The following is a 26230-nucleotide window of genomic DNA, read 5'->3' on the forward strand; positions in this document are numbered from 1 at the left end:
TTCTGGGGCGCATCTGGCGCACTTCGGCAGGGTGGCGCTTTCTGGCGCATCTGGCGCTTCTGGCGCATTTCGCCAGGCTGCTCTTCTTGGCGCATATGGCGCTTCTGGCTCTTCTGACTCGTATGGAGTCTCAAACTCATCTGGGCATCTGGCGCATTCGCCAGGTTGGCGTTTTTGGCGCATTCTTCATACTCCTCCGAGTATAGCCGAAACTTCGTTTCTTCTTTCTTTCCCTTAGTCTTCTTTATAGGGAAGGAAAGAGTCCTTTCCCTGGGAGTTTTCCTTAGTAAAACCTCCTACCTCTAGCTGAAAGTTGCTCCTGCACATTTAGGATAATTTTTGCAGCCGCACTCTCTTTTTTCCTTCCCTGATTCAGGTGAGGAATGTCTCGAAGCGGAAGGGAAACTCCGATTTTCCGTTTAGGAACCAATCCTCTTTTCTTTTTTTCTTCTCACAAGGTGATAGATCGGAGAAAAGCTCAGGGCTTGAATCCAAAGTAGGAGCCTTCCAACTTCTCTTTAAGGGGCGTGACAGTTCATCAGAACTCCAGCCCCTTACATTCGGTTGAAGAATCGACGAAAGAAAAATGTTATTGTTATGATACAATAAAGTTTGTTCATACTTACCTGGCAGATATATATATAGCTGTATTCTCCGAAGTCCGACAGACAGAATTTCAAAAACTCCCGGAACACGCAGTTGGCGGCCAGGTGGTTAGTACCCATTCCCGCCGCTGGGAGGCGGATAAATCAGGAATCATTCCATTTTCTATTCAGATTTTTCATACCCACTGTCCCCTGAGGGGAGGTGGGTGGGTAACTTTAATTTATATATATCTGCCAGGTAAGTATGAACAAACTTATTGTATCATAACAATAACATTTTGTTCATGAAAACTTACCTGTCGATATATATATAGCTGAATCCCACCATTGGAGGTGGGGAAGGGACAGAATAGAAGGATTAGGAAACACCTCAAGTGCAGACTGATTGACATCTTGATTCTTACCTGTTAGCATAGCTGACTTCTTGATTACTGTCACCGAGTCTGCTTTTTGCTTTACTAGGTTGCCAACAAGTAGTGACCTGTGTAGTTGGTGCGCTCTAGATGATCTGTCAACGGGGAGCGTGAACCACAATGTGACTAGACATATGACCATACTGTGAGGGCAACGAAGCTAAAAACACCACCTGACCTAACCTATCGAAGTAGTCCCCATAAACTTCTAGGCTAACGAAAGGGAAAGCGCCTCAAGCGACCAACCCTTCAAAGTTAAAAGCCCACCACCCTCCCCTTTTCTATAGGATAGGATTCGTGCTGCTCCTGCCTCCAATAAAATTTCTACGGATATTGGTATGGTCCTAGCGACTCGCAGATCTCATATGTCCTCTTCACATCCCGTCGGGAGTGTGAAGCGAACAGAGGTGCTTCGCTCAAACGTGGGCACTCAGGATATTACCGAGTGTCATGCTGTTGAAATGCTTCCGCAGGCCGCGTCCCCACCTCGTGAGCATTTACTTTAAAAGGTTTCAAATCTTTTTCAAAACATGACGAAATGAGCCTCTTAGAAAGACTCCTTAAAAATAACGCCAGGGCGTTCTTCGACATGGGCAAGTCTGGTCTTTTTACGGAACACCGCAGATTGTCCGAATGACTCGACTTTCTTTAGTTTTATCAAGAATAAAACTTGAGAGTCCCGAGGGCACAGGACTCTGTGGCTCTTGACCCAAAAATTTGTGCCATTCCCTTGATCTCCAGGTCTCTGGACCAAGGTTAGACGTTTTCGTTCTTAGCAAGAACGGAAGGCTTAGAGGACACCCGAATTATGTCCTCTAAAGCCAAACCTCTGATGATGGCTAAAACCTCACTAACCATCTTTGCGCAGCTAGAGTGGTTAGAAAATTAGCCTTTCTGGGTTACGTAATTTTAAGTTTACAGAAAGGAGAGGTTCGAAATGCTTTTGACATCAGGAAACTTCAGACTACATCTAAGTCCATGCCGGAAGCTTCGATCTAAAAAAAATTTCAAGATTTCCACAGACCTCAAAGATCGTGAAGGGCTTTGTTGTTTGACAGATCCGAATCTCTGAGCCTAGAGGCCGTCCCAACATATTTCGTATTCTACAATAGTTGGGACTGCTAGCTATCCCATACTTCAGACGGAATGGGAAGGCGGGTAAAGTAATTCACAGAGGTCAGAGGTGGAGGAACCGTCATTCTTCCTGCCCTATGCCAGAAACGGCCCACTCGATTGGTACACTGCAAAATATGCAGCACTGGCAATGAGACTTGCAATTAAATCTTGAAGATCCTCTCTCTTTCTGACAGTCTGAACGCATTTCAAGATCAGAGCGGAGAGATTTTAGGTACCTCTCGAAGTGAGGCTGTTAGAGTAGACGTTCTCTCGGGAAGGGTCCTTGGAAAGTGCTCTCTGAAGGACGTGCCTCTGTGAATCCAGCCTCTCGAAGGCCAAAACATGGGGCGATCAGCGTCTTTCTCACTCCCTCTGACGCAGCGATTATCCTATTACATTTCCTAAGCTTTTGAATAGGGAAAAGGGCTAACCAACTATCCCCATTTCCATACTATAGGATGGCGGTCTATTGCTACCGCTCGCGGATCGAGAAATAAGGGCGCAACGTAGAGGAAGCTTCTTCGTCTTCACTATTGCCAAAATCTACGAAAGGACGTCCCCAAAGTCTCCACAACTCTCGACATACTTTTTTTTTTTTTTTCTAAGCGAGGATTACTCAAAAGTCAAACGTCAGGTAGTTTGCTGCCGTCGATCGAGAAGATCCGCACGGACGTGCAATCGTGTAACGAACCTCTTAAGGATCGTTACGTTCCGTGCCTATGCCGATAAACCATCTCTCTTTTTCTTGGATAATGAGAGAGCTGCGAATTATCCTGAGATGATTTGGACCACTCGACCAAACCTCACTCTTCGAGGAACTGGAGAGCCACCAAACTTGCTTCCAATTCTTTTAGATTATGTGCCAGACCTCTGTGCGGAGCCTGGCTCCCTCTCATTATCACCTGAGGTGATCCCATGAGAGACGTTTTAGAATTATCTCTAGATCTTTGATGTTATTTCAGTTCTCCTGTAGGAAAACTGTAGAGGTCTGAATTGCAGGTCTATCAGGGAAACAAGCTTCTCCAGCGAGGAAATGTCCCCAGCAGACTCATCCATTCCCTCACTAAGCATGCTTTCCTTCCCTAATAAGGCTGCGCTTTGCATAAGCAGGAGAGCATTGGTTTTATAGTTCTATACTGAGGTAGACTCGTACAGAATTCTGTTACAGTGCGGTAAGCAGCGCCGAACATGTCTAAGAGATATCTCTGTTGAAAATTTCTTAGCAAAAGGAAGTCGTTTATCAGATTACCAGGGAATCCCCTCAACCCGAGGCGAAAGTCATGGATTGTAGGGCAGAGATACGGTTCGTAAATCAATCCCGCGGGAGAGAGAGACGTAACCGAACTGAGCAGTACAACGAGCTACCTAACAACTGAGTTGGTGACAGTGTGAGACACTGTGACAGTTACAGGCAGCAGCTTTATGTTCACCTTCTCGCAGTCTTTATTTGCCGAGTTGCCAGCTATTCTATTCATCTAGGAATAGATTTTCCAATTATTTGAACAGAAAACTCTCAAGGTTGGCATATCTAAGCGAAACGAATTCGCTAATACAGAAGCTGATTTTGTGTTGTCGTAACATTACGCTTAATTAACCAAATGTTAAATCGGAAACTCCTGGAAAAGCGAAAGTTGCCGGGAGTACCGATTAAATATACTGCGTCATCCACAATGACAGCAACCTCTCGTTTCGCACAATTCTGCCTGAGTTACCAGCTACACTCTTTCTACGAAGGAATAGTTCGTTACTATTATCGATCAAAATAGAAAATTCTCAAGCATGCATATTTAAGCGAAACATAATTCGCTACATGCAGGAAGCTGAGTTGGTGGTTGTTGTAACAATACTTCAGCATTGTCCTACACGGAAACTCCTGGAAGTTTGCGGAAGGACCGGATTAAATACACTAAAATAACAGTCCTTTCGGTTGCCATCTGTAGAGGAACCACGATATGCTTAAAATATGACTTGAACTTTACATTAGTATATGACGCGAAGATAAAATACCTAAGATTGCAGTCACTTAACATCTAATTCTCTACTACATTTCTTTCCTCGACGAGGAGAGAGAGAGAAATGGAAATCGACTGTCTTCATTCTTTGCCAAGAAAAGGAATAATATTATTTCAAAAAAGGAAAATCCTCAAGTGAGAAACCGAAGATCGAAAGGAAAGTTCAAAGCTTCTTATGATAAAAATGTTTTATTAAGAACTTTGTCAATGAGAACTAACCCAATGCATGACGGAAAGTAATCCCAGGAATTCGAGCATATAGCCTTCCCAGATTCCCGCAGAAACGAGGAAGGGCAGGATTCCTGATTAGAGACTGGGCTTTACGACAGGAAGGACCTTAATGTTCCCCTTACAGGCGAGCGGGCAATCCCCGAAAGCAGACAAGGCGTTTTTATTTTTGAACACCCCCCCCGAAATCTGCTTACAGTTTTCCTGAATTCTCAAGTGATGGATTCTATTGAACGCTCCCCGTAGAAAGCGAAGTAGAACATCTTGACGAGACCAAACTCTTCCTCTACTTCGACGACGCCCTCTTGAAAGAGCGTTCTTGCAGGAATCCTGCGAACGTCTTGTTATGCGTAGGACGCCTATCGTTCTGAAGAACGTCCTGGCAAGTGCTCTACCGAGAGGCGTCATGACTTGTAGGATGCCGAGCGTTCTTCAAAAGCGTCCTCGCTGGTTAGCGTCCTGCGAGCGTCCTCCGGCTAGCGGTCCTGGCGAGCGTCCAGATGTGTAAGACATCGAGCGTCTTCCAAAAGCTTATCAATGTTTATGACGGTCGAGCGTCTTCTGAAAGGCCCACACCCGAAAAGCGTCCTGGAGAGCCGCACGCCTGCTCCTGAAGTGTGAGAGCACTATAGGAAGACGTAAGGCTATCGTCCCAAGACGGCCTTAAAGACTTTCGTTACCTATAACAAAGACGGTGGCCCGCCCGTGCAACATTTTGCGTCTTAGTAATGCAAATGAACATATCCAGACACGCGCTCAAAAAAAGGAACGCCGAGCGTTCCGAAAGGCATCGTCGCGAGGTGCTTGCCGAACGTCCTGATTGCATTCTTTGAGCGTCTTGAAGAGCGTCCAAGGAATAGAAGAGCGACGAACATCAAGGGAAGCGTCATAGTGAATGACGTGACGTCAACACGAGTAAACTTGAGAGGCTTCCTGGCGAGGGGAGAGCCGCTCATGAAACGCGATGCGTCCTAAGCATAAGTCCTTGATCGTCATCAGACGAGTCCTAAGGACGTTCGCCCCTCTTGACAAAAAACGACGGCCGGCTGTGCGACATCTTGCGTCTTTTTGTCACGCTCATCGACACTGCAGAAGGGCATTTAAAAGACTGTGTGGTGTTTCTTGGGTATGAGGAATTCTTTGCCCTTATCCTGTCGAAAAACTAGGATAGTCTGTCCAGTGTCATCTCTGTCCGCTGACAGAGCGTCCCTTAGGGACGAGTAAGATGCTTCTTGGCGAGCTGTTTGACTATGCAAATCAGCTTGCCGGACGTCAAAGCTTATGAGCTTGAACAATATCCCGTTTCGTAGTAAAGCGAACGTCACATAACGTATACATAGCGCCATGAGGGGAGGAGGAAACCTTAGCGATGACAATAAGACCTCCCTTGGAGCGTCCACCAAAATTGGCGAAATATCCCTTGAGAAGACGGTGCTTCCTGAAATCCATCCAATCCTGGACTCTTAAACGCCTCTCTTCGCAGAGAGCGAAGTGGCCATCCTTAACGAAGCAGGGGCCTTCTGGCCTCCGATGAGGGCTAATTGTGAAGGTGGAGCGTCTTGGGAAAAGCAAAAAAAAATTAAACAATCCTTGCTACACGAGTAAAGACGTTCCTTCCTCTCGATAAAGCGTTGAATGTCTCGAAAGGCGTCTTGTGAGGGTCCTGCCTTAAGGACATTTCTAATCTTTGACCAGACGACAGCCGCCGTGCGACATTTTGCGTCTTTGTCACGCGTTATCGATATCAAGTCAAGCCGAAGGGACGCCAGAATCGATGTGGGTTTCCCCGTAACCCCTCCTTCGGTTTTCGACATGCCCTCTCCCTAGTCCTGGGAGTCCGACAGAGGTCCAGGCCTAGAGGCGTTATGGGCGGATCTGACGTTCCCTCCTGACGAGAGAGAGGACGTGAAGCGTCCTCTTCTCTAAAGCTTCTTAGAGGGCGCGAGTCCTTCCGAGAGCTCCAACCTTGCGGGGAGGACGCCTCGGAGGACGAGAAGCAATCTTTCATGATTTCGTGCACGTGCACGATCTTTGGCAGCCTTATCCTGCCGAAGGGACGCCAGATCGGTGGGGGGATTCCCGTAACCCTCCTTCGGTTTTCAACTTGCCCCCTCCCTGATCCTGGGAGTCCGACAGAGGTTTAGACCTAGAGGCGTTATAGGACCGATCTGACGCCCCCCACTCCACAACACTAGGGCAAAATCAACATCACTACACTCACAACACTGATTGGAGAGCGAGCACTTTTTCAAGCTTACTTGATGTAATCCACAATAATAGAAAGGGCATTACTTCTCACAGAACTTCCTCTAGGCCCGTAAGCCATACCACAGGGTTAGGCAAAATAAAGTCTACTGGAGGTTAGTAGGTTCATTATCCTAACTTCTGTTACTGTGGAGGAAGACCTCCTGGATTCTATCACGCTCTAATTTGCGTACATACGAATCATACGTCTCTTTCGGAATCAGTCAACATTACACTAATTACATTGATCTCTCAACAAAGAAAAACATGTAAACGTCATGTATACTAAGCGAGTGTCTACCGAAGGTTTCGGTAGCCTCCCTTACCCGTGCAGACAACAAAGTCTGAAACTAGGCTAACTAGATTCAGACATCATATGCAATGAAACAAAAAATTTTAATTAATTTATGATAGCGTATGCCTAGCCACAAATCCAAGTCAATCATTCAAAAAAATAAGTAGGATACTTAAGCGGCTAATGAAGTTTCAAAATCCTAGGCGGAGGTAGTGGAAACAGGTGTTTTCACTACCGCGACAGAGAAAAATCTGAATAGAAAAATGGGAATGATTCCTGATATCCGCCTCCCAGCGGCGGGAATGGGTACTAACCACCTGGCCGCCCACTGCGTGTGCCGGGAGTTTTGAAATTCTGTCGGACTTCGGAGAATACAGCTATATATATATCTGACAGGTAAGTTTCATGAACAAAACACTTCTTTAGGATGCTTTTTCGATAGCGATCCTTGGCAGTTCGGGTCGTCACAGAATCTGCCGAGGGGACGCCTGATCGGTGGGGATTCTCCGTAACCTCCGTAAGGCTTTCGACATTCCTTCTCCTCTGGGCCTGTGAGCTTGGAAGAGGTCTAGGCCTGGGAGCGGGAGACAGACAGAGCCGATCAGACGCACCCTCCACTGCACTAGGGACACTTAATTCACTATCACTGTGCTTACCTTTCAACGTCAGCATTTGACGTTCCATCCTTTGTAGCGCAGCTTTAAGATCTGCAATTTCCGTTGCCGGATTTGCAGTCTTAGTACTAGAGGAAGAAGATAGAGGTTTAGGGTTAGGTGTTAATTTAATAGGCTCGTTAGAGCGAGACCTACTTACGCTTCTGGAGGAAGCCTTCCTAGCCCTATCCATATCTAATTTCCTTAAATATGAATTTAAATTCTTCCATTCTTCCTCATTCATATTTACACATTCATCACAGGTGTTAGAAATTGAACATTCATTCCTTCTACACCCCTTACAGACTGTGTGAGGGTCTACCGAAGCTTTCGGTAGCCTCACCATGCATCCCTCATTTACACACTGTCTTCTAACCGTAAAGCTAGAATCCGACATCATGAGAAATATCCAAAACTAAGTCCAAAAAACAGTCCACGAAAGAGTATGCCAAACCAAAGATCCAATACGTCACCAAAATAACCGGCTTAGAAGATCAATAGCGATGAAAAAATACGAAAATCAAATCAGGAGTAACAACAACAATGTTGCTGTCACGGCCGATAGAGAAAATCTGTCTTAGAAAACGGGAATGATTCCTATTCCCGCCACCAGCGGCGGGGGCGGTGATCAACTGACCTACCTGTAGAGTGTGCCGCGAAATTCGAATTTCTATCGGGGGACGACGGAGTCTATAGCTAAGTATATATCTGACAGGTAAGTTGAATGCATAAAAATCCACCACTTCAGATGATTCTTTACTTCCAGAGGAATACTGAAAGTGTCCGAAAGCTGTCCGTTCTTCCAACTCCAAATTCTTCTTAAGAAGAATTGAAGAGGGCGAAGGTGGAGTCTTCTAGCGAAATGAACTGTTCTAGTGAGGAAAGGGTTCCCAGAAGACTTAACCACTCCCTCACCAAACTCCGTTCTTTCTCTAGGAAGCTCGAGATTTTTTGTAATCCCCGAGCATCCTTTCCTGGGACGGAAAAGCCCGAAAACCCCGAGAATCCATACCGAATCCCCAAATAGACTAAGTTCTGACTGGGGATCATCTGCGATTTCTCGAGGTTCACGAGTAATCCTAACGTCTTTGCTAGGTTCAAAGTAGACTGTAGGTCCTCCAAACACCGTTTCTCTGACTTGGCCCGGATTAGCCAATCGTCGAGATACATTGAGATGCGTATCCCTTCTAAATGAAGCCATTTGGCCACGTTCCGCATCAGATACGTAAATACCTGAGGGGCGGTCGATAGGCCGAAGCACAAGGCCCTGAATTGGAAGATTTGTCCTTGAACAACAAATCTTAGATATTTTCTTGACGATGGGTGAATCGGAACATGAAAGTAAGCATCCTGAAGGTCCAGGGATACCATCCAATCTCCCTGACGTAGGGAAGACAGAACTGAAGCTGAAGTCTCCATGGAGAACTTCTTTTTCTCCACGTACCTGTTCAGGACGCTTACATCTAGGACGGGTCTCCATCCCCCGAAGCCTTTGGAACCAAGAAAAGGCGGTTGTAAAACCCCGGGAGAAGGATCTTGCACTAGCTCTATAGCATTCTTGTCCCTCATCGACACCACCGTCTGAAGGAGAGTCTCGTTCAGTCCAGGGTCCTTGTAACTCGTCGACAAATCCTTTGGAGATGTTGCCAAAGGAGGTCGTCTACGAAGGAATGATGTACCCCTTCTGTAGGACAGACAGAGTCCAGGGATCTGCTTCTCTTACGGACCAGGCATCCAGAAAGTATTGAGTCTGGCCCCTACCTGTGCTTGGAGGACATGGCTGCTATTTGCTCTTTTTAAAAGAGCGGAAGGAAGACCTCCCTCGCTTGTCGAAGGGTCTTCTCTCCGAAGTTGATAGAGTTGAAGGGGCTCCACGAAAGGGCACGACTGGAGTCCGAGCCACCTTCTTCTGAGTCTTAACTGCAGGTCTACTTTTCTTTGTAGATTGTACAAGAAGGTCCTGCGTAGCCTTTTCCGACAAGGATCTCGCAACATCCTTCACTAAAGATGAAGGAAACAGATGTTCTGACCGAGGTGCGAATAATAAAGCGGACCTCTGAGAAGGAGAAACTCCTTTCGTTAGGAAGGAACTGTAAATAGATCTTTTCTTCAACATCCCAGATCCAAAAAGAGCCGCCAACTCACCAGAACCCATCTTGCACAGCCTTATCCATGCAAGATAGGACACTGTGCAAAGTTTCTGGATCTAGAAAATCTGGCTCACTCGTCTTCTTAGCCAGCACCCCAAGAGACCAATCCAAGAAGTTGAATACCTCTAAGACGTGAAAAATTCCTTAAGGTGCTGATCTAACTCCGACATACTCCAGGACGCCTTTGCTGAATTGCGAGACTGTCTTCTCACAGACTCTACAAGACTCGAGAAATCTGAATCTGCCGACGAAGGGAGCATCAATCCCATCGCCTCTTCTGTCTTATACCAAATGCCTCTTTTCGTCAGTAGTTTGGAGGGAGGAGAGCAATAAACCGTTCTCAAAGTTTCCTTTTTAGATAAAAGCCACGAATCTAAAGACTGGAGGGCTTTCTTCATTGAGATCGCCGGTTTCATCTTTAAGAAAGCCGAGGATTTCGGGGTTTTTGTCGCTCGAAAACAGAGATCTCGGCGAAGGAGGAGCTGCAGGACTAAGAGAATCCGCAAACTCCTCTAGAAGTAACGAGGCTAAAACTTTATAATTGGAAAGTCCCTCGTTAGTTGAAACTTCTTCCTCAGAAATCTCTTCCAGTTCCAGGTTAGAAGGAGATCGCTCTTTCCTGACCGATTCTCTATCAGGAGAAGCCGCTCCCGTGGGAGGCGTCCTGCTTCTTGCTGGCGTCAACCGCTTAGGAGCGTCCTCGCGCTTGCCTGACGACTCTCTCCTGAGAGGCGTCCTGCTTCTTGTTGACGTCTCGCGCCTCGAAGCGTCCTGGCTCTTGCCTCGCACCTCGCTCCTGGAGGCGTCATGCTTCTGGCTGGCGTCAACCGCTTTGGAGCGTCCTGACGCTTGCCTGACGACTCTCTCCTGAGAGGTGTCCTACTTTTTGTTGACGTCTCGCGCCTCGTAGCGTCCTGGCTCTTGCCTGGATCCTCGTTCCTGGAGGCGTCCTGCTTCTGGATGGCATGACGCGCCTATCTTGACGCTCGCGCCTGGCTGACGTTTCACGTCTCGCAAACTCGACGCTCTTGTCTGGCGTCTCGTGCTTGCGTTTGACAGGAGAACGGATCCTGCTCGGCCTATGCAAGGCTGATGAATCCGATTCCAAATCAGAGGAAGACAAAAAACTATGGCGAGTCTGAACCCCTCGATAGCCTAGACTTCTTAATAGGCAGGAAATCGTCTTTTCCTTCTGGGAGGGTCTTTATACAGAACTCCCACAAGAGAAGTGATGGAATCCTGCATAGTGCGAAGGATTCTTTTAGTCTCTTCATTATTGTCTACCCTCGGGTTGTTTAATTACTGGATGGTCCTCCTCTTGAAAACGCTCAGGACTAGAAGTAATCCTGGGTTCATCCAAACGTCTCTTAAGGGGGCGAGAAGATCCGCCGATCTCCACCTCTTTTTAGGTGAGGAATTCTCCGAGGAGGAGAAACACTCACGCAGAACGCTTTTCTGTAACGTTTCTCTGGCATTCTGTGGCGATACAGAAAATGCCGAAGGGACGTCTGACTGTTGGGGATCCTCCACAACCTCCTTACGGCTTTCGACATTCCTTCTCCTCTGGGCTTGGGAGCTTGAAAGAGGTCTAGGCCTGGGAGCGTTGTGAAGACAATCAGACGCCCCCTCCACTGCCACTGGGGACACTTATATCACTATCCACAGCACTATAATTACACTGCTTACCTTCATAGGCCGCCATTTGGTTTCCATTTTCCGAAGAGCGGCTTTAAGATTCGCTATCTCAGATGCCGAATCTGTGTGTTCTAATAAAGGAGCAGGTACAGTTAGATGGGGCAGTAAAAGGAGAAGAGGGTATATTATTATCTAATACCCCGCTAGAACTAGATAAAGGTTTGGAAGAAGACCTCCTCACCCCTGTTTCTTTCTAACTTCTTCACGTATGAGGTTAGAGATTTCCATTCTTCCTCACGCAATCCTTGCATTCATTACAGTATTACCAAAAGAACTTCTACATCCTCATTCCTTGCAAATAGTATGAGGATCAATTGATGCCTTCGGCATCCTAACTTTCAACCGCATTCACACACATTCTCACCACATTTCCATACCGTCATCATGTTGAACATCCAATCAATTCCAAACGGTCCACAAGTGCGCGTATGCCCGTACATATGCAATACGTCACCGAGGAAAAAAGTCCAAAACGAGAGTCAATTGCGTGCAAAATACGAATCAGCCGTGAGTACCCACAACGATGTTGCCAGTATGCCGCAGAAAAAATTTGATGAACATGGGGATGTTTTCCCTATCCTGCCAACCCAGCGACAGGTAAGTATTATCACCTGACCTACAGTAGCCGTGTGCGCGAAATTTCGAATTTCTGTCGGACGACGGCGTCAAATAGCTAAGTATATATCTGACAGGTAAGTTAAATGTATAAAATAATCAATTATTGAGACAACTGGAGGTTAACTAAATACAATCAACTACAATTTGCTCCTTAATACACTTCTTATAAAGACACCTCACATTCACAAGTACGTATTGTTTCAAATATTAAAACAAAATAAAATAAAAACAGGGCTGAAATTATTTCCCAACGCATTTCTAAACCCAGTTAAACTACAGACATGGCTGGGTGACTATCTTTGGAATTCCTAATCACGTTTTTCCCAACACTAGAAACTTTTGCACTTAAAAGATGTGGGTCTTTTGCAACTTTCTCACTGTGCATTGGATAATTAGGGCCTTGAAACTGTCTTAACAATTGCTCTCTGCTCTCTTAAATTTTAAAAAATGATGCTAAAGTACCGATAAACTACGAACAAAAAACAGTTACATACTATACTGTAGAGCAATGGAACATAAGAAGTGGAGTCCCTATATAATAAGCAATCATTATCTACTCTATGGTAAATCCTGTACTACTTTGATTTCTACATCAAATAGTACAAAGGTTACCACTTCATTTTGTATCTGAATGATAACACAATAACTGTATCTCATTGAACTGCACACTCAATTTTTGATAAGGGATAAACCCTTCTCCTACAGACAGTCCCCAATTTATGGCAGGGGCTCTGTAAGCCAAAAAACACCATAAATTGGAACACCATAATAATATGGGAATACATGATGCTTACGGTGCCGTTAAATCAGCCAAACGCCATAAAGTTGGAACACTGTAACCCCAAGGCCAACATAACCCAGAGACTATTCTATTCACAGCCAAAATGAGGAGAGAGACTAAACACATGATTGAACAATGACACAACTTCATCACTGAGCGTTCGTAACTTATAAAACATCATTTACCATTAGATATGTTTTTTTTTTTTTTTATATATATACATTACAAGCAAAACTGCTTTACTTTTTTCTGACCTTGAACTTTTAGTATAAATATTTATACAGTGCACTTCTGTATTCGTGTTCTCAGTATTAGCGGACTCACACATTTGCAGATTTCTCTCGGAAACATTTCCCCCAATTATTCACAGAAAATTCACCTATTCGCGGTATTTTTCTATGAGAAATGTCCAGAAATTCATGTTTTTTTTTCATCAATTTCACCATAAAATGCACTTTTTGTGGTAAAACTATTAAAAAAAAACCAAGGATAAGAATTTTTTGTGGGGTTTTCTTGAGTTTTAACTAACAAAGTAGGCTGTTTTCAGAGTTTTTATAGGGGTTCCAACTATTCGCGTGGGGGGGGGCTGTCTGGTACACATCGCCCGTGAATACGGGGAGACCACTGCAGTGCCTTGACGTTTCCATCACTCAAACTTCCTACTCACTTCCATATATGTATATACGTATACTGTAATAACAATCCCATTCATCAAATATGTCTATTCACCGTTCCCAAAAAAGCCACCTGTAAAGAAATTTCAACTAATCAGCAGACACTGTGGTTACACAAACAACAATGACTGAACAGAATCTCCCAGGAAGATTTATCTAATCTAACTAAACCCTCCAACCTTAACATTTAATCTAATCTTTGACTTAAGTCAGCCCCATGACTTTCTTCTCTTTTGCATTAACCAATGGTAAATGATTGCGCATTTGGTGTTGGAACACAAATAATGTCTTGGGAATGTATCCCTAAGTGAGGCCCAAACTTGCAAATAATCTTAACTTTCGATATAATTATCATAAAGTACATCTGCCAGGCATTAAATTAGGGCTATATAAATCTTGACTTGCATTCTCAACGTCTGCTTGACATTTAGTTCCTAACTTGAACATTAGTCTTTAAGTTATAGTTTGGCCATTATCAAAATAGCGTAAGTTTAACTGTTGACACAACATTGCAGCAATTTCTAATCTACAACTGTCCCAGTACCCTATATGAATGCAGCACTCTCTGGGCAAGGTCACAAGGCAGATAAAAAGATAAAAGTCTCCTTGAACGCTGCCTCCTTCAACACAACGCATTTTCATACTACTCCGTTACTGCTTGCTGGATGTTTCAAGGGCACTGTCTTCAAGGACAAAGAGCTCCAAACTGATAACAACACGAAACAATGTCTTACAATAACCTACCTCCCCTCAACATACGTACTAATGATAGCCAAATAAATACCTTAGCTACCAGCTAGAGGAAGATTAAATGCTTTTCAAATGACTTACATGAACATTCTAATAAAACTCACTGCTTTACAAAAATCAAAACTGGATATGGCCATCGGTGTACGTACTGTTATTGCCAGACTGAGAGGCAATGAGCAAAAATCTTATCTCTACTGATAGGAACTAATGACTTCCAATACATTCAAGGCTCAAAAAACATCCAGCACATGCATGATTAGAGGGCTATCAACAACAGGTGTGATCAACAGCATGAGCATGACTACCTTTTTACTTTGCTATAATCTCAGACCCAAGGGCATAAGATATGGAATGATTTCCAAAGATCAAAAAAGGTGCTGAGTACACTGGGTAGCATACAGTGGGTAATACTGGAAATGTGTCTGCAAAATTCTCAAAGCCCAGCTGCACTGTTTCATTATTTATCTTTGTTTCTGTTTTAGTTTACGCCACTCATTTCCGGCAAAAGAAACGACATGAACCTTTGCGCCAACACTAAGTCTCCAAATCGGTCAATGTGGTTAAGGCCGCTAACGCAATCAATGAATAAAATAGAATAGAATATAAAATTTAGGCCGAAGGCCAAGCACTGAGATTTAGGAGGTCATCTGGCACTGAAATGGAAATTTACAGTAAAAAGCTTGAAAGGCAATACCAGAGGAAAACCTCAAAACAATTGCACTATGAATCAATTGTTAGGAGAGGGTGGAAAGTAGGATGGGGGAAAAAGAATATGAAAGGGGTGGAAATTAAGATGGAAGAAAAAGAATATGAATGGAGGTAAAGTATAACATGAATGCCTATACCTAGTGTACTGCACGAGGTGCACTGATGGCACTATATCCCCCTATGGGTTCTACTGATGGAGCCCCTAGTGGTGGCAAACTAACAGATTTCAATGTGCGACAAGGCCAGAGATAAGACCTGGCAACACAGGCAGACGTGACAAAGTCAACCAGGCTTATGTGCGTTACAACAATCTCCGACTCTCCTTCTGCCTCTTGAATTAGGCGACCACGTCACAACTCATAGCTGATATCTAAGATAAAAGTTTTGATATAAATCATGTTATGTTTACATTTCCCATTTCATATTTTTTTTTTTTTTAGCATTTCTGTTTTATCTTAATTTTTTCATAACAACTTGGCATGTAGCAATCATACTGCTTTAGCAATACTTTGGTATATAATTGCAATCCTTCACTTTTCAAAACAGTATATTTGATTTTTTTACAACACAGATTGTTTAGTAATTTGCAATTGTCACATTTTGAATACATTTTCTACAAAAGAAAGTAACATCACAATCATTATTGCAAAGAGTATGACAATAATTTAACAAAATGGAAGTTCCATAGCAAAAAATAACTCCACAAAAAACAAAACCATTGCAAATCTGACTTCAAAAGAATACTGCGCAAGTAACATGCAGCATCTAAATGACTAAGAGAGCAATGTAGCTACCACCCAAAACCTGGTATCACTATGCATAAGTCCCCGATCTGACCACAGTGAGCTTCCAGAGCACAAAATCATGGACTTGCAATACACAATTCTCTTACAAGAAAGGTGAAACATTAACTTTAAACAATACACTATGAGACAGTGTGAATAACCATGAATGTATCTAAGAGACAAAAACCTAGTTACTAGCTGCTGTTTCTTTTACCCTGGCATCAACAGCCTTGTAGTTATGATAAACATATTATACCAATCAACCAATCATTTTGACTGTGTTCTTCCTACTCTCTTGACTTTGTAGTCATAATACTGCATTATTACAGCTCTACCACCTCTCCCTTAAAACAAGATTCAGAATAATTGGACTTTAAAAATTTAGCAATTTAACTCAGTGACCTCATTAGCCAAATGATAAGATAGTAACTATATCTCACTAACAAATATTTCAAAACATCAAGATGGCATGGAGTGTTAGAGAAAAAGGACATTGAGAATTCACTCCAGCCTACCTGTTTTAATGATGAAACCACATTTCAAAACGACCTTTACTGAATGCTGAATAATTCATGGCAGCATATGCAGTCTTCTATGTATTTTTTTTCCTACTCGGTGGTCAAGTTTACACTCATAAAATCTCAAAAGCCCAGGGATAGCAAGCCCAAAAAAGTTATGGTAGACCCTGTCCTACCTTAGGTTAAGTCAAGTCAGAACACACTGCACCAATGTTCAAATACTAATGATGATCGCGGTTTTAAGTTTTCTGCAAACGAAAATTACTGTGCCGGCTTTGTCTGTCCATCCACACTTTTTCAATCCACCCTCAGATCTTAAAAACTAGTACTGGGGTTACAGGGCTGCAAATTGGAGTGTTGAACATCTACCCTCCAATCATCAAACATACCAAATTGGAACCGTCTAGCCTCGACAGTTATTTTACTTAAGGTTAAAGTCGGCCACGGATAACGCATCGGGCAGCGTTTTTCACATCTGGGGAGCAACTGAAGCGCTACTGGTCATAGCTGATAGTTTTATACAGTTTTAAATGTTGTACAGAAAACTCTATTGCAAAGAAGAAACTTTGGCGCATATTTTACTTGTTGCGTTTTGAAGGTGAACTTAAAATTAATATCAATGGCTCAATGAAAGAATGCTCATAAAATTCTTTGTTCCCTTTGTTATTTCCGTGTTCCCGTACCAATGTCCATTTCTAATTCTTTGTTCAAAGCAGTTTACTGCCAATCAAAACTTTGCTTTTCCTCAACGAGCCTAACGTACAATTGGAAGCCCTGCCCTGTTCTGGCCGGGGGGGGCTTGGACACCCCCTGTAGCCCCCAGGTATGTCATGTTCAAAATATTAAGAATTTTATAAAATACTAGACCTAACATAGTCAGAAACTATTACTTAAGAATATTATAACCAGCCTTAATTAATACGCCTTGCAGAATTTCATCTGGTCACAGTCCCATCATCAAGGATCAATGGTAGACAATACAACCCATATTAAGGAAGGTCAGGTTGGATGAATCACCATTGTGGCACAATTCTTTAGGGCAAGGTTAACGGGTCAAGCGAGGATCCAAGGCCAAGCGACCAGTCACCAGCCAGACAGGATGTAGTGCCACAGATTAGGTAGGTTAGGCTGTGCGTCAGTTGTTACCATTGCCATATTTCCAGCTTATAATCTTAGAATTGATTTTTTCAATTGTGATTTGAGAAACATGAATCATATAGGCCTAACATTTTTTGCTGCTCTTTTCCAGTTTTTGCACACATGCTTAGTAATAAGTCAGCATTATAGGCTTTCCTTCTGTCATGCCATACTATTTTCCAGCCTAAAATCTTTGATTTTCTTTTTGTGATTTGATAAACAGAAAATCCATATACCTAGGTCTATATTTTTGCTAGTCTTTTCCAATTTTTTTTTAGGATAGGCCTACCTAATAATTCATCATTGCTGTAGGCTTTCATGGGTGAATTTTTTCCTACTCCTAAAACCCAAGTTTCTCTACAACGATTAGTTTAAAAAAATGTATATAACAGAAAATAATGCATAAAAATATACGGTTTACATAGCCATTAGGCCTAGGCTTCATAAAACAACACTGCCTTTGTTTATCTGACGAGGAAAAAATGTCATACAATTAACGGAGTCCAAATTAAAATACGATAGCTCAACGATAAACGTGAAATATGAGAAAAATAACAATATATATAATATATACAACTCCCCACGGGACTACTAGCTATAACGAAAACTAAAAAAAAAAAAAAAAACAGCCCTGACGCTGGAGGTGAAGGTTGTCTGCCACACGGTATTGACATAGTAATCAGATCTTCATCGGCCCCCGTATGGAAAAATATGTCTGAAATTTTAGTAATATAAATACAATATTGTAATTCAAAACACGTCTAAAACTACGCAATAAGGATAAAACCTAAAACGTTAATTAGATCTAAGCTACGCCAACCACATCACCACCAGGCTAATAGGTCTAATATCAAGTCCCGAATTCGATCGTGGTGACGCGAATAAGGCAAACATCCATTTTAACGAATAAGCCAAACATCCATTTTAACGAATAAGGCAAACATCCATTTTAAATCGTTATATATATATATAAATTCGACACTGATTAAAGCGGATGGACACAGCCCTCACCTGAAATAGGCCTAACCTTCCAAGCGAGGAGGAAAAGCCCTTAGACCGACTTCGGAGGGGGAAGATCCAGATGCGGGTATTTCATAGTGAGTGTGGAGAATATAGGACGACTCTGGACGAGGCGTTGAGTCACTATAGGGCGGATCACGATTTCACGACGACTAGACTTACAGGAGGAGGAGAGCGAGATACTCTACGCTAGTGGATAGACCGACGACTTACAATGGCAGCGTTGCCAACGCCGGAGAGGTTGGCGATAATGGCGACAAAATGTAGCCAATAACGATTTTTCTCGTGGCATGGCTGACGTATAAGAAATAATTTTAATACTATTATTATTATTGTTATATTTTGTTATATATCATTTATATTTTTCTTTTGATAAATATGGAGGATCTGAGTAATGGCTGTCTAAATATTTCTGAGGGTCTTAGTTTGGGTAAAACGATTTTCTACTGTCAGGAAAAATGTTAAAATTATTATTATTATTATTATTTCTATCCTGCTGAATAAGGAGGATTTCAACATAGGCTGTCCAGATATTTCTGATGATCTGAGTTTGTGATAACGATTTATAACGATTTTCCTGTCGACGTGGCTGATAGCCAATATATATATATACTCTGTCCAAGGTCCAAGAAATTATTTTATAAATTTTGCGTAAATTAGTTTGCTTTTTGTTTTGCTAGGTATGCAAAATCTGAGTAAATAATCCCTTCTCAGTAATTCTATAACTATTTTCCTGACAACATGGCAGTAACACTGTTCAAGAAATGATTTTTTTTCTTTTTTGGGGGCTAAATTACTTAAATTTTCGTTCTGTCAAATATGGTGGATCTGAGTAAAGACCTTCTCGATAATTCTGTGGATCTGTCATCGCAACTGAGATGCGTAAGACCAAATGTCGTAATAAGAAAACAAACTTTTCAATTTTGTACTAAATTATTTTGATTTATGTCCTTTGACAAATATGCAAAACCCAACTAAAGACCGGTTTTATAATTCCGAAGATGTCTTCGTATAAACGCAATGCCCTCGATAAAAACAAACAAAATTCATCCCACGAAATCAAATAAAACTACAACACGGTACATTAAACACTCGCCGGATACAATATCTGTGCCACGTAAAAATAAACGCTCAGGATACGACCTGAAATCACACAAGTAGGACAAAATCCAGGTTTGGATATAGTTCTATAAATGGTCGGGATGTACCTCGATAAACAAGTAAATAAGTAACATAGCGGAGTTATGTGACAAACAGATAATTTATTGTATCATTCAACAACAACAAACGTTCAGCTTATAGTCTAGACCAAATTACACTACATGAGACTACAATCACTGAATGGTGGGTTACCCAACGGATGTCGAATGTTAAACGGATGAGAATGGAACTCAAGTTACTATGGTCATGGACTGTGTGTGAAAAGGGAACTTTTAACCTTAAGGGTAATAAAACTAGACATCAAAATCGTTCACAAACAACAAAAATGGGCTTTTTAATACTGACTCAGTCTTGACAGGAAACTAAACATAGCCTATTTTGTTAAGTAACTTAGGAACAATGAATGCAAAAACAGAGACGATAGGAAACTGCATGATAACAGCGGTCATTTCTCACCCCCCCCCCTTACATAATCAAACTGAGGGCTCCAAACAGGTAGAAAGGAGGAAGTCTTCAATAAAGACCGGGCGATACTATCAAGGTCGGCCTATGGCGAAATTTTACGTACCAGGAAGGCGCTCTCTGCGTTTGTCTGCAGCCAGATGTTTCACTGGGTTGTTTGAATGAGTTGAGACTAAGATTGGTTGTTGTTTTTATTTTTTATTTTATTTTTTTTCATGTTGAATTGACCTAGGATTCCGTTCGCTGTAATACTGATATGTAATATGGTTGAGAAACGCCAGACTTTCTTGATTTTGAAACAGGAAAGTGTGACTGTTGGGTTCTGTATTATAACAATGAGTTCGTATAGGCCTAAACTATCTTGTCCCACAAACTATGAGTCCTTCTCACGTTTAAGATAATTTTGAATCACTGGTGTAGGAAATACGACCCTTGCCAATCCCAGAGCTGTGAGAGAGAGAGAGAGAGAGAGAGAGAGAGAGAGAGAGAGAGAGAGAGAGAGAGAGAGAGAGTATCAAACAAAGTCCCCACAAGAAGCTACATATTACATCAGTTGTTACATAAGATACAAGATTATGCCTATGAAACACAAGGGACCCTCCCCCCACCCCCCCCACCCCAGTCCCCCCCCCCCCCGGGGGGGGGGGGAGGATTCCTATATGACCTCTGAATTCAGGGTTGCCGCGAAGTCCGCACATCACCGAGAAACTAGCCCCGCACCAGGAGGTGTATTGTTATTAATTAATTGCCAATGTTATTTTGCTACACTAACTAGACGAAATAGTCACCCTGGTTATATTATATAAACCGTAATTTTACCAGTATATAAGTTGCGTTTACTAATTAAACCTTTTTAGAGTTAGATTTTCCCCGTTCCGAAATTTAGTTGCTTCATATTTTTTGAAACATTACGTATCTTTACTGATAATTTAGAATCGAACGAGATAAGCGGAGTGTTCAGTCTTCATGCTGATTTATTACATTCGATATATATATATATATATATATATCATTAGTTTTATAGTTATGATGGTTATATACGATTTGATGCGTAATTAAGGCTACAAAGTGAACACGGGCAAGTAAATCTATTCATAAAGTTTTCAGCAAAACGTGGGAAGTTACAAGAAAAAAAAACTGCACTGAAATGTATTTCTCTACTAAAAACGGTCGCTTTTCATTTATTTCTTTGCGTTCCCCACTGGGCAAGTTGACAAGCTCCATAAATCCTGCGATATTCATACGTAGTTTATTCCTTATTTCCTTTATTAAGCCACATTTGTCACTTCAGGTAATATGCTGTATGTTAAATCGAAACGTTTGCTGAAGTAATGATGATAATAAACAACCTAATACATAATATAGGTCTAGGCTTAAAATCAATGTCATAGGCATTGTAAACTGACAAGAGCGATATGAAACATGTAGGTCTATATGCCACCTTTTATGATACGGATATTTTGAAAAAGAGATATTTCCCCAAGAGAATGGACAGCATATTATGCATGATTTATGGTATACATGTGGCAATCCTAAGCCAAACGAATGCCCTATTCAGAGCTATGAGTTTCAAAAAATTGGAAAAGAGCACATCATAATTGGTCCTTTTTTTTATCAATAAGCTACATTAATATAAAGAAAATCCACAATTATAATACACCACTACCTAGCATACTGATATCGAAACTTATTCGGTTATAATCAGTTGAATCACTTCAACTAATGCAATTGTCTAGTACATATTTGCAGTTGTTTTCTAAAAGAAAATAAAAAAAACTCATTAAGCATGACAAAGTTTACAATAATGTAAGTCAGGCTTCACCCTAAGATTAATTCACAAATTAACCAAATTCTACCAATCTATATATATAATTACAAAGGCAAATTGAAGATTGTCAAAATCGGTTCTTAACTGATATTGGCGCTTGAACACTCGAGACTAGTGAAAATGGTTCGTTTTTCAAAAATATTAGTATTTTCAAAAATATTATATAATTTCAATCATTTTTTTATTAATGGAAAAAAGTTATAAAAGCATAACTAAATATATATGCGGACCTACAGAGCCGCATACGTTAGGAGTGCAGCCCTCAGCTCTGCATTCAATGACACCCCCTCGAATCTTCTCCGCACTTTTGGTCGTCTCTCCGCGCTTTGGCAACACTGCGCTCTGATCCTCTGATAATGAACTTGACAATTTTGACTGCAAAAGGAAATTACAAACTCCAAGTTACCTAAAGGAATTTTTAAATTTTAATGATTACATACTTAAAGTATTGAAACGTGTGTCATTTAAAAACGAGACTTAACATACAAAATAAATAAATAAAAAAAACTCCACATTATCGTAATTGATTAAATCAAGTCGTAACAGAACACTTTCACCGAGAGCTGTTTTTTATGAATGGCTTTTTAACTGCACGTGGGAAGCAGCTTATTTACTCTGAATCCATTTTTTTTTTAAATCTCGTATCTCAAGATCTTTATCTAATGTTAGTGACCTCGAAAAGGATAACAATCTGTCGTTAATTTTTTTAAGATGAGAGATAATCTGTGACTGATTAGGAAGAGAGAGAGAGTGGATAAAGTCACAATAGCTTTGACTACTAGTTTTCGAAAGCAACAAAAATGGATGAAATCTATGTACTACGCCAAAGCCAAGATACATTTTTTATTATATTTTAAAAGTTTGTCGTTACATTATCAAACTTCCGTAGAACAGATAAGAGATGCAGTCGAGACTATATCGGGCTAATTACATGGAAATGGGCCATCTCCCAAGGTCCTTATTCACACAATTTGGTGTCAATTTGGGTAACGAATTATCATTTAAACTCATCTGAAGGACTTGGACAAGGTGAGAGTCTCCTGCTTTTTACGCGTCAATGGAAGAATGTGGATGCTCAAATGCTTTCTATTTGCAACCACAGCTACAAATAAAAGGATCTTGGAGCTACGTCGATGGCTGGTGCAGACATATAGGTCTAGTGGCCAACTATTGATTGCCGTTTTCTAGTATGACTGGTTCGTCTGCTCCAAAACTAAAGTTTTTTAAACAGGTATCTGTGTTGTGACCCAAAGTTTGGTAGCAATAAATCAATTCAGTTAATCGGCATCTCTAATATCTTTTTGGATATGTCCGCAGGGCAGCTTATTATTGATGCAGATATTGGAGGTCTGTTATTTAGGTCTGTTTTTCTCCAATATCCACTGGAGCACCAACGGGAATTTATTATATAGATGGATTCCCACGCCCATGACAAATTGTCACGCAGGAATCGACCGAGGATATACAGATAAACCTACTTCGACCAGGGAAGCAAGCTCTGCATACTGATAAATAACATTTGGAAGACGTTATGGTACTAGGCTCTGTTAGCAACTTGGAAACTCAAACGCCTAAAGATCGTGTTTCTTTTCGACGTCAAAACCTGCTCCACTTGCCAAGGGGACCGTGAAACGTCGTGCAGTACCTACTCGTGCTGTACTGTCGTGTCTTGCTTAATACGACTGGCATTATTCCATGCCAGTTTTTTACTAAAGTTTCAGGTAATTCAAGAACAGTCACTGAAAAAGTGTGTTCAAGTTTAATTCTCCAGGCGGGATATACCAGCGTGAGACTAATTCAAATGGTTCAAAGACGCATCTCTGTTATTTGTCTTGACGCTTAAGCACGCAGCTGTATCCGCAAATAGCTCTCTCTCTCTCTCTCTCTCTCTCTCTCTCTCTCTCTCTCTCTCTCTCTCACCATACTGTAGCAGTCTTTCACGTACGCACAATGAAGAAATACATCCATACGCTCATATATATATACACATACATGCATACTTATACTCGCATTAACTCTCTCTCTCTCTCTCTCTCTCTCTGTCTCTGTCTCTCTCTCTCGTAAGTGAACGAAAACATTCCTGCCTCCCAAAACCAGTCGAGACATAAAACAGTCTGAGACCAGTTGAACAAGGCAGGATTGTTCGTTTGCAAGCGAGAATCACCATCTTCGTTTTTCAGACCAAAAGGTCAGGGGACCGGCTTATCGCCAATGTCATTTACTAGCCCAGGCCTGAAGGAACACGAGAGCCTGGTGCTGACATGAGTTACAATACGAATCTGGAATTATGGACTGGTGGAATCACGTAAGAATAATTAATTTAGCGAAAAAGAATTGACATCGGTCTAAAAAATATTGGTACTTCTTCGCTAATCTTACGCTACAGTTACTGTCACTCTATCAAGGTTAATAATCTTAACAGTTCGAGAGATAAACTACTTCGATTTAAAAAGGTGCAACCTCCATGGAGGTTTTTAATGATGAAAACCTACAAATAACTGAAAATATAAATGTCAATATTTAAAAAATACAGAAAAGAATCGATAATTTACAAAACCAACGTGCTAAAACTCCCAGAGATGCGTGTGCATATGAGAGAGAGAGAGAGAGAGAGAGAGAGAGAGAGAGAGAGAGAGAGAGAGAGATGTCAGATCGATAACAGTCACCTGCTACTTACTCTTGGTGGTGGATTATGACGCAATGTATACCCGAAGGAAACAAATTCTGCCAAAATATACTGTAGCTACATCGAGAACTGCATTTTCTCACTGCCAAAAGAGGAAAAAAACATTCTCCTTATTCCAACAACAAAAACGTCTTTGAAAAAGACACGACGAATAAGCTGCATTAGCGTAAATTACGCGTAGCTTCTGTAATTGGCGATAAAAGTAGATTCTTCTTGCACGCCATTTTCGTCCAAACTTACCTTGCCTCCTTTGTTTCATCTTGAATATACATGCTTGTCTCTCGCGCAAATTGACCCTGGGTACGGAAGGCTAAATTAGGCCATTTATGTCACGGCAAGGTTTTATTGCCTGTCTTACCACGTCAGGTTGTGGAAGGAATTAAAATAATACAATAGTTTTAATCGCATTTTCTATGAATCTGACGTTCCATTGAGCATTATATAATTGATAATAATTGTCTTGGAACCTGCACTGCCATATAATTTTATATATATATATATATATATATATATATATATATTATATATATATATATATATATATATATAACTGTAGATTAGCCATTTTGCTTTATGAGTACACCATAAAACTGAAGCCAGGACGCTTTATTCATACAAAGGTCGAATCTACTTTGTATAATACTCATCGAACGTTCTCTGATATTTTGTATGATTCATCATCGATAATATAATGTCGACGTTTCCGCGCCCTAACCCGCTCTATTTACGTTCACATACGGGCCATTGTGTGTCACAGTGTTCAATGAGGCCTAGTGTGGCCCTCTGGACCCTTCCCAACAAAGAAGAGAGGAAAATAAGACTCCAAAAAAATGAGGCCACACTTCGTAGTGGCAGCGGCAGGAGCAGCAACATTCGCCACCGTTGCCAACGCCGCTATATTTCCCCAGGCTATTTTTGGTGACGTAGGAGATAAGGACCCTATGGTGTGCTTATGGCTGCTTACGGCTTTGCGTGACTGTCTACAATAATAATTATTCGTTCTCAGACGACAGCCTATTTGCATAACCATCCTCTCCACTTCAACGCCTGTCAATGGATTATGTTATGAGGTTTCCCACTAATGGCGGAGGGGATTTGCTGAGAGAGAGTAAAAAAGAAAGTTGGTTTTACGTAGGTCTACCCCCCGTATGACGGGAGTACGTGGCTCATAAACATATTTTACAAATATTGCCCAATGATTGTAAGTTGTTAATCCTTTTCACTGGCGACAATGTATACTTAAAATAATAAAGAAGTCAAGTGGCTATCTTCATTCAATCCCAATGCAACACGTGTGCAGGAAACCTCGCAAAAAAAAGGACAGACGGCAAATTGCAAGCTTAGCAATAAATACCTCGTTTACTGCACATACAGCATTCTCTCCCTGGCTAACTGCTGCTGCTGCTGCTGCTTACTGCTTGATCACGTGACAGGAACGCCTGCTGAGAGCACGAAGCAAGCAAGCAAACAGCCGAAGCAGCAAAATTTGCAGATCTGTTGACCTGTTAAACTTCCGTAGGGTTGTTCGCCTCTGTTATCATGGTGGAATGAGTCAAGCCGATGAATAACCCAGATTAGATGTCAGGGGAACAGAGATTTAGACTGGCAGGCTGCCTGCAGGTGTAGCATGTGTGTTTGTGAGCGTTTGTGTGTGTTTGTGTACGTGTGAATGATAGAGACAGAAGGACGGT

General features: G+C 41.7%; 1 protein-coding gene across 8 annotated transcripts in view; it reads right to left on the reverse strand.

Annotated features, from left to right (window-relative positions):
• The window catches only part of LOC135199532 (glycerophosphocholine phosphodiesterase GPCPD1-like), a 157750-nt gene that overhangs the window by 50271 nt on the left and 81249 nt on the right, over positions 1 to 26230 (reverse strand). The window contains exon 1 of one of the 8 annotated variants that reach the window (XM_064227663.1): positions 18410 to 18614. The exons of 4 other annotated variants lie outside the window; for them this stretch is intronic. The gene's annotated coding sequence lies outside the window, so the exon portion shown is untranslated. Of the gene's footprint in view, positions 1 to 13539; positions 13577 to 18393; positions 18615 to 26230 lie in introns of those variants that run through there. 3 more of the 8 variants (XM_064227662.1, XM_064227667.1, XM_064227665.1) reach the window with 3 other exon arrangements.

The sequence above is a fragment of the Macrobrachium nipponense genome, chromosome 25 (assembly GCF_015104395.2).
Source record: "Macrobrachium nipponense isolate FS-2020 chromosome 25, ASM1510439v2, whole genome shotgun sequence".
NCBI classification, from domain to species: domain Eukaryota; kingdom Metazoa; phylum Arthropoda; class Malacostraca; order Decapoda; family Palaemonidae; genus Macrobrachium; species Macrobrachium nipponense.